We start from the raw sequence: 9,193 nt of genomic DNA, 5'->3' as shown, positions 1-9,193 counted from the left end.
ACTTCATATGATTTCATGTCAGGCAGAAGAAAGGTTATTCTGCCGCTATGCAGGTTATTAGTCTAACCTTCCTTAAAGCAGTTTGCATAGTTTTGGAGAGCATACCTAATGCTGGTTATTATAGTACTTGGAAGGTAGAGTGGACAGATACAGAGATTAGAGAGATTCATAAGTCATGTTTTAGTGTTGGGGGATTGGAATACTAAGGGAAAGTACAGGTTTGAAGGGATTATTGTGGTAGCTTGGGGTAATGATACATTTACTGAGGCAGAATGCATATTTTATATAGTCATGGACAGTGACACACAGATTACAAATGTGTGGAAAGTGCCTATATCAGAAATCTTTGGTCTTTTAGCTTGTCTAGTTATACATCTATATTGCACGGACATCCTTCCCTTCCTTATCTTCCATCTCTTCTGCTGTATTTGAAACATCCACTTGCTATCTATTTCACTGCGTTTTCAAGTAGTCTTTTCATTGTTCTATCACTTTCAGCAGGAAAAAGTACTTTCTTATGTATGACCTGCATCCATTCCATCCTGGTTGCCAGTGTCGCCCCCTCGTGGTTCACCTGCCCCCATCACTACCCCCTCATCAGCACCTCTTTCCTGTTTTTTTTGATTATTCTACAAGTTCCAGCCATGTTCCCCTTGTCCGTTCCTTCTTCCCTCCCTCTAGTGTGTACATCCTTGCTCTTTCACCATTTCTTTGTAAGTTTATATCCTTAGAGTATTCTTAATGAGTTCCAGCATCCTGACCTTCCTCTTCCTCTATGTAGGCCCTCCAGTGCTGCATTTAAATTTCTTATGTACATTCTTACCTGTGGCCTGTTATGTGGCAAAGTAGCATCTGCATCATAGGGGTCTGTGCAATCATTGGGGTCTGTGCTGTCACAACTTCCTGTTATCCAGTGGTCCATGTGGCTCTTACTGTGTATTATCAGGACCCTCAGGGCATTCACCTGCTGCATTCCTTACAGTGTATATATATATCTCCTTGATGCACAATTTGATGATCTCCACCTGCTATGTGTCTGCCAGGCTTGCCATCCTGTCCTCTGCTGACCAGCTATACACCATTGCTTTCAATGTCGTAATGAATAGGCTCCCACTGTCTTTCTGTCTGTCATTGCATCAGCATCTAATTTAAAGGAATTATTTCATTCTTGTCCAGCACTAACATTTGTGTCATTCCACCTTTTGTTAGTGTGTGTTGAATTCTGCTGTAAATATGCTGAAAGATAATTTATTTATTTATTTTACATTTATTGACCAGGAAAGTCCGACTAGGTTCCATAGATCCTGTTTTCAGCGGAGGCCCGGGGAGAAATGCTCCAGAAGCATGTCTTTAGAATGTGGGAGGAAACCAGAGTACCCGGAGGAAACCCACGTGAATGCAGGGAGAACATGCAAACTCCACACAGAAGGCACCCCAGCCGAGAATTGAACTGGAGAACCTCTTGCTGTGAGGTGACAGCATTAACCGCTGCACCACTGCACCGCCCAACTGAAAGATCAAGAGCTTCCACTGAGATTTGAACTCAGATTACTGGATTCAAAGTCCAGAGTGCTAACCATTACACCATGGAAGCAGCTCAGTTCTAATAATGAAGGTGCTGCTTGCTGCTGATGAAACCAAAGTATTCTTAAGACGCAAAGTCTTGTTGGGTGTTTACTGTTGAAATCAAAGTCTAGTTATAACACAGAATCTTGCAAGTTGCACTGATGAGAATATATACTTTGAAGCACAATACTATTTTACTGTAAGCACAGTTACTAATAAATAACATTTTTATTACGAATGACACATACAATTCTGACAGCTTGTAGCATAGATGTACAAAGTTTTACTTCATGATCAGCATAGAAGATTATTCTACACAATACCTTGGGAACAAGTTTGTTCCTACAAAATACCTCTAACATTAGATTGATTTTCACAGCCTATTTATAAAGCCTAGAATAAAAGTTTGCTTAAATGTGGGTATAAAGCTTAGCAATGTAAAATTGTCATCCATACTATGTGACATAGCTCTAGCTGAAATAAGTGAAAAACAAGGAACATCTATTAATGGACATGTTTTTTTATAAACTCAGCAATACATGCTCTCTTACAAGCTATTTCCTAAAAAATCATGTTATCAGCAAAGAAGTTGACAGCTGAATGGACATGTGTTTTTATAAATCAGCAATGCATGCTTTTTACAAGATATTTCCTGAAAGACATGTTTGTCACAATATTAGAAAAAGCTTGACGTACTTTTTCACAGGTAAATGGACATCATCAGCAGAAAAAACAATTTGTACTCCTTTCCCCCAAGATATTTCCTTGAAAAATAAGTCTAAAAATACAAGTATCAGCAAACAGATGTTTCCATACAAAGTCCAAAAAGAAAAAAAACAGGATCCAAGAACAGTATAAATAGGCTGTGAAAATCAATCTAATGTTAGAGGTATTTTGTAGGAACAAACTTGTTCCCAAGGTATTGTGTAGAATAATCTTCTATGCTGATCATGAAGTAAAACTTTGTACATCTATGCTACAAGCTGTCAGAATTGTATGTGTCATTTGTAATAAAAATGTTATTAATTAGTAACTGTGCTTACAGTAAAATAGTATTGTGCTTCAAAGTATATATTCTCATCAGTGCAACTTGCAAGATTCTGTGTTATAACTAGACTTTGATTTCAACAGTAAACACCCAACAAGACTTTGCGTCTTAAGAATACTTTGGTTTCATCAGCAGCAAGCAGCACCTTCATTATTAATTTTTCACTTATTACTTTCCTCAACCTATAGATGAACCTTTTAACTAATACTCTGTGGAACCTATCCTTTTCCATCTGACCATTCTTCTACCCCAGCCTGTGGAAGTTTTCTTATTAGCTAATTGCATGAGACTGTTTTAAACATCTCAAAGTTTAAGCATACTATGTATGTAGAGTGCCTATCATGCTAGTATCAATGGGATTGCTATCACAGTTAAGGATATTAATGTACCGAGGGGATTTGGATGATGTATTATGGGTGCCGAATAACATGGACTTTGTTTTTTGACATTGAGCAGGAGCAGTAGTTTGCTGGAGTGTAGTCGGTGCTGTAACTAAGGAAGATCCTTTTGAAGTTGAGTTTTAGTTGTATGATATGAGGGATCAGACTTATAGATGGCCATATCATCTTCATAAAGCAGTGGTAATGGAGCAGGTCTGTCTTTTTAATTTATCCAAATATTTTGGGTTTCTATCACCATGACGGGAATGGACCTCATTCCTAAGTCAAAGTATGATTAAAGTTCATGAAATTAATATTGTTTCAGTCTTTGATGTCAGCCAGAAGAGCTCTTTGCAGCATTCGCAATGTGCCCAGTAATGACTTCTTCTGCAATTCTTAGAGTTACATGTATTGGTAACATATCTAAATATAATTGTAGATTCTTTTTTATAAGACCCGTTGCTCCTACTACTATTGGAACTGTCTGGGTATCTTTCTTCTACATTGCTGTCATTTCTGCCTGCAAATTCTGATATTTTATGACTCTGTGTCTCTCTGTACACAAGACACTGTAGTCACTCGGTGTAGTGATTTCAGTGATCAATGCTACTTTTGTCTTCTTTTCATGGACCACTATATCTGTTTTTCTCGCATCTGTCTTTTGAACTGTTGGTAATGGACAATCCCATGTGATGTAGGCTTCATCATTTTCTATAATGCTTTGTGGCTCATGTTTCCAGTGTTTTTCAGACACTTCAGTACCATAATATTTGCACAATCCCCAGTGCAGCAGTCTCGCCACATTGTTATGCTTTTCAGTGTACAGTCCTTCTGCCATTAGTATGTCGCACCCAGCAACAAGGTATGCAACTGTTTTCAATTTGGTTTTAGAAATCCTACATTTGCCTGTTTCTACCACATGTTCAATGGACTTTGTAAACCAACATCTACATAGCCCACTGTCTTGGGCCGCCAATATTAATCTTTCATCTCTTGGTTTGAATTTGCCTCTCCTTAACCATTCCTGCATTCAATCCTGATTTTCTTCCAGGAATTTTCTAAACTTGCAAATATATTTCTACATTTTCCACATTTCTTGCCTTCTCTTCTAATCCTTCACCTTATATTCTTTCTTTTGGTTTTTGGCACATTCAGTTGCTGCCTGATATTTATCTACTTCTAGTTTGATTTCCATCCACATCAAGAGGGCTTGGTTTCTTTAATTCTGTTCATCACTCAGTACATCCAGTGTCTCATCTGATCAAAGTACGTTTTCCCACCTATTTTTATCCCTATTTGTGCTTCTGCTTGTCCATATTACTCTTTTCACACAGGCCCTTCTGTTTCATGTAGGAATATATAATTACTTATTCACGACCATCTCACTGAAGACTAGCTTATGACAAATACTCGGTGACACCACACCTCATTAACTGCTTGAATCATGATTAAAATAAAACCACAGCCTTTTTATACACTTTTCATTATTACCACTCCTTTGCTTGAAGTCTGAAGTCGCAGTTGCCTCCGACTGAAGGATATTACAGCTGTCAGTGAATTTCCTATTCAGTTTGTTTGTCATGTATTAGTAAAGTATGAAGTTGGTCATTGGTCACTGAATTGATGTTTACTGAGTGGATCTGCTACCTCCCATGTTGATATCCTTGTTTCCTTTGTAAATACCGACACACTGAAGTCACTAATTTGTTCATTTTTCCTCTCTCACTTCATTATCCATTTATTTGTTCTTTTATAGTGTTCATTCTCTTTCCTTTTCTTTCCCTGTGTGCATCTGAAGGACTTCTTACATCCCTTTGTCATTCATTTATGCATATGTTTTTCCATCTTTACTTAAACTTCCTTATTTTGGACTCTTATTTTCTTCCATATAGATATATTTTGTTTGTATTTTACCTGTTTGGCCAGGTAAACACGATGTACTTATTGTCCATTTTCAGAGGGACTTGGGAGTGTAGTCTGGTTAAATGATTTGTGCACAGTCACACACTAGGCAAATGGAGGTGGAAGGAATCAACCCCTGTACCCTGGGCACAGGAAGCAGCTTATTAACAACTGAGAGCTTTGCTCCTCTGCACCAACTACCAGAATTTACTTCCTTTTCTCTAGCTTGTTATTTTTCTCTCAGCTAGTCTTTAAAAACTTTCCAGTCCATCTTGTTCATCATTTACTGTTTATTTTATTTCTTGATGGATATCTGCTGCTTTTATTTGAAAGTATTTTTTCTATTGTTTATTTTGGTTAAAGGTGGATTGACTTATTGAGTTACTCTTATGATTGGACATAAAATGGAGATCAGAATCAGGGGAAAGATAGCAATATGCTGAATGGGATGAACTGAATGTCTTCTTTCTGAGTAGTGCTATTTTTTTTTCTGAAGATAGTACCAATTCTCAGTGGAAAATGTTTTACTTGTAATACTGCTGTTATACTAACTTTACAGACAGTCAGAATTATATTGAAAAAAAATGCAGTTCTTCACAATAGTGTAGTAATTAATGATGTTAAAGGAATTCTTTACTGACAGTTATGGCTATAGATGATTGTCAGTGTTGAAGTGACAACCTGACCCCATGTGCACAAATGGGAAAAAGGGGTTGTGGATAGATGGATAAGACACCAATAAATAAAAATTCAGAAATATAAAAGGCTACATTTATATTGCAGCTTTTCCTAAACGTGATCAATGAATATTAGCAATAAGTTCAAGTTTATTATGATTATTATTTTCTAAGCACTTTACAAAAAAAGAATAATTCAAACATGTGACTCAATTACTAGCATTTAGATTTTCCAACAATAACATATGCTGCAAATTTGCTAGAAACAATTCTCTCCAAGCAGTAAATACTGTTACAAAAATGTAAGTGGCAATAAAAACGTACTGTAGTAACTTCTTCTTCTTCTTTTGGTTTTTCCCGGTTAGGGGTTGCCACAGCAAATCAACTGTCCGCTCATGATTTTCAGTGGAGTTTTACAGTGTTGAGTTGCCAGCCCGGCCCCCAACCTTCCACAGAAGGCACACACACACGCACGCACTCACACCTAGGGCCAATCTAGAGTATCCAATCCACCTACAGCATGTCTTTGTGATGTGGGAGGAAAGCGGAGCACCCGGAGGAAACGCACGTGACCACAGGGAGGACATGCAGACTCCACACAGAAGGCACCCTAGCCGAGGATCGAACCGGACAACCTCTTGCTGTGAGGCAGCAACGCTAATCGCTGCACCACCATGGCTGCCAAAAAAGTACTGTAGTAACTAATCTTTATTAATTGATGCTACTTTGCCAACAATTAACTAGTAATCTAAACATGTTACAAATAGCTACAAGCCAACAGCAGTAGCAACTGCAATTTAAAATACTAACCCATCGTATTGTGCTTTCAATAAAATAAAATTTAGCTGAAAAGTCAGTCAATAATGTCCATAATAATAGACAAATGTTAGCATTTAATAGTAAAATGGCAAGAAACAGGAAGATTTCATCAGAGCTTGAATAAAAGGTAATAGATGAAAAGAAATACACACATCATAATAGAGCAAGACATGCTGCTAAAACACCAGATGTACCACAGCCTCATAAACGGAAACAAGAAATGGATACATGCTGCTAAAATGCCAGATGTACCACAGCCTCATAAACGAAACAAGAAATGGATACATGCTAAAACACCAAACGTACCACAGCCTCATAAACGGAACAAGAAATGGATACATGCTGCTAAAATGCCAGATGTACCACAGCCTCATAAATGAAACAAGAAATGGATACATGCTGCTAAAATGCCAGATGTACCACAGTCTCATAAAATGGAACAAGAAATGGATGAGTAACCCCCACCTCAACATAACACCAAAAAAAAAGATTCACATCATCGTCTTCCTACAAACTCCCTCCATCCTGGAAGCTGCAACGACTACAGAATACTCCACTTTCAGCAGAATCCTTCCTTTGATGAGAGCCATATTGTTCCAATATCAGTGACATAACTAGCACAACCAGGACATAGCAGCACTCTCCTTTCCATGGCAGCCACATCATCCCAATATTAGTAATATATATAGTACAGAGGTGTAACTCTCATTGTAAGGGAAATAAAGTTCACAGTACAGCCACAGCAGTCCAGCAACAAGTATATTCACTTGGGGATAAGGCACTCCAAATGAAAAATGACAGTATTTATTTCTATATGTTAACCAAGTAAGCCCACCAGGTGGCATAATGGTTAAGGTCTTCGTCTCTCATGCACAAGGTACAAAGTTCAAGTCTGACCTCTGGCATACAATGCTTGTATGGAGTTTACATGTTCTCCTTGTGTCTCTGTACAGTTCCTTCCACTTCCCAAAAACATGCAAAGTGTTTCTATCTCAAATTCACATAAGGTTGGAGATGTGGGCAGCAGCACAGACTCCAGATGGTGCCCTGGGGGGAAGAGTTGTATAGACCAAATGCTTTTGGCATCTACTGTGGTGTGCACTATCCTCAAGATAGGAGAATATGGATCACAGACTGCGTGCCGTGGCAGGGCTAGCCACTTGATGGTGTAACCTATGGCTCTAGGTGATTAGGTCATGTTGACTAATATTGCCAAATGGGCATGGGTATTTGCCAGTGATAATTGGGATGAGGACCTGGGTACTCCAACCTATGCCAGGAACCCGTGCTAATAGTGGAAAGGGTGTGCATGCCCTTACTGACCAGTGTGCATCCACCATAAAGCCCAGCAGTACTGGGTCATTAGGCTACCAGCCAGCTGGTGTGCAGTTGCACAGCTTGGGAGCTTGGGTTACTTGGGATAGTGCTGTTGAGTTAAAGCTGGAAGTTGAACCATGCCAAACATGAACTAAGAATTGCTACATTCAGTGCAGGTTGACTGACAGGACGCAACTTTGAAGTGGATGACATGATGGAAAGAAAGAAAACAGGTTAGAAATAGTGTCGGGCATTATGGGAATTATGGTGATGGAGAGGCTTAAGGAAACAGTGAGGGATGCCGTCAGAATTAGTGACAGGTCATGGCTATCAGACTCCAGTTTAAGGACAGGGTAATGTTCATAATCTCAGCTTATGCCCCACAGCAGGCTTGTGATAGTGAGGAAAAGACTGCATTTACACAGCAGTTGCAGGACCTACTAGATAAAGTAGGACAACATGAATTGGTGTTGAGAATGGGCGACCTGAATGCACATATCAGAATAGGATATGAGGGGCAACAGGGATAAAGAAGAGGCCATTCTAGACTTCTTTCTGGCAAAATACATGGTTCAGAAAGAGAGACATTCTCAAGATCACGTACAGGAGTGGCCAACATGCAACTCAGGTAGTCTTCCTCCTAGTAGAGACAGGGCAGTGGGTTAGAATTGGAGATTGCAGAGTTATCCCCAGTGAAACAGTTGGTTCATGGCATAAACCATTGGTTGTCAAAATCAGAGAAGCCTCTAAGGTCAACAGATACCAGGCTGAAGACCTGGAAGTTGACTTGAGAGAAAGGCATTACTCAGGGTTCTAAAGCCTCAAGAAGAAGAGTTGGAGGACTTTGAAGATTCCCTACAGACTACTGTGTCAGGGCTGCTAGGCAAGCGAATTGGTGTAACTGGTGAAATGATTTTTTTTGAGATGTGATGCAGAATCGCAATTGCCTAGACATGGAAGGGCCTTGCTGAGTTTAATTCTGGTAGCTGCCAAGGGAGCAATTGCTAGATGGTGAAGATCAGGGTCTAGACCAATCGTACTAAAAGTAGTGAATATAGTAACTATAGTAACGGAGACAGAGGAACTGGAAGTGCGATCTTTGGAGAAGAGTGGGAGTGGGCTGCATAGAAAGAAATGGAAATTGTGGGAACAATATATGTAGAATAATGTTTTAGAGGATGAATGAAGTTTAAGGGAAGGCAGGAAGTGAATGCACTACATAATGTTTGATTGACAATGAATGTATAGAAAATTATATGGGATGTATGTATAATGTTTGCAACTGAAAACATGTCAATATGGTTTGTTTGCATTTATTTAAAAGTGTGATTGCCTATGTCACAAGTGATTATTCAGTAAAGATGTTTTTTTGTTTAAAAAAAGAAAAGAGGAAATAGTTGAAGAAGAATAGCAGCACCTCAGAACAGCATGTGTGAGGACTACATAACTGATATGTGTCCGACTCCGAGTCAGGTATGGAAGCA

The 9,193-nt window shown here is 39.0% G+C and overlaps 1 non-coding gene across 1 annotated transcript; it reads right to left on the bottom strand.

Annotated features, from left to right (window-relative positions):
• Nucleotides 1-1,522: 1,522 nt before the first annotated feature.
• Nucleotides 1,523-1,594, bottom strand: TRNAQ-UUG. Its single transcript has one exon. It is a non-coding gene; the product is annotated as a tRNA-Gln (tRNA).
• Between the last annotated feature and the right edge of the window lie 7,599 nt (nucleotides 1,595-9,193).

The sequence above is a fragment of the Protopterus annectens genome, chromosome 3.part1 (genome assembly GCF_019279795.1).
Source record: "Protopterus annectens isolate FY-2018-M chromosome 3.part1, PAN1.0, whole genome shotgun sequence".
Lineage (NCBI taxonomy): Eukaryota > Metazoa > Chordata > Ceratodontiformes > Protopteridae > Protopterus > Protopterus annectens.
The sequence above is the reverse complement of the archived record's forward strand: the minus strand, read 5'-3'. Positions and strand labels throughout refer to the sequence as shown.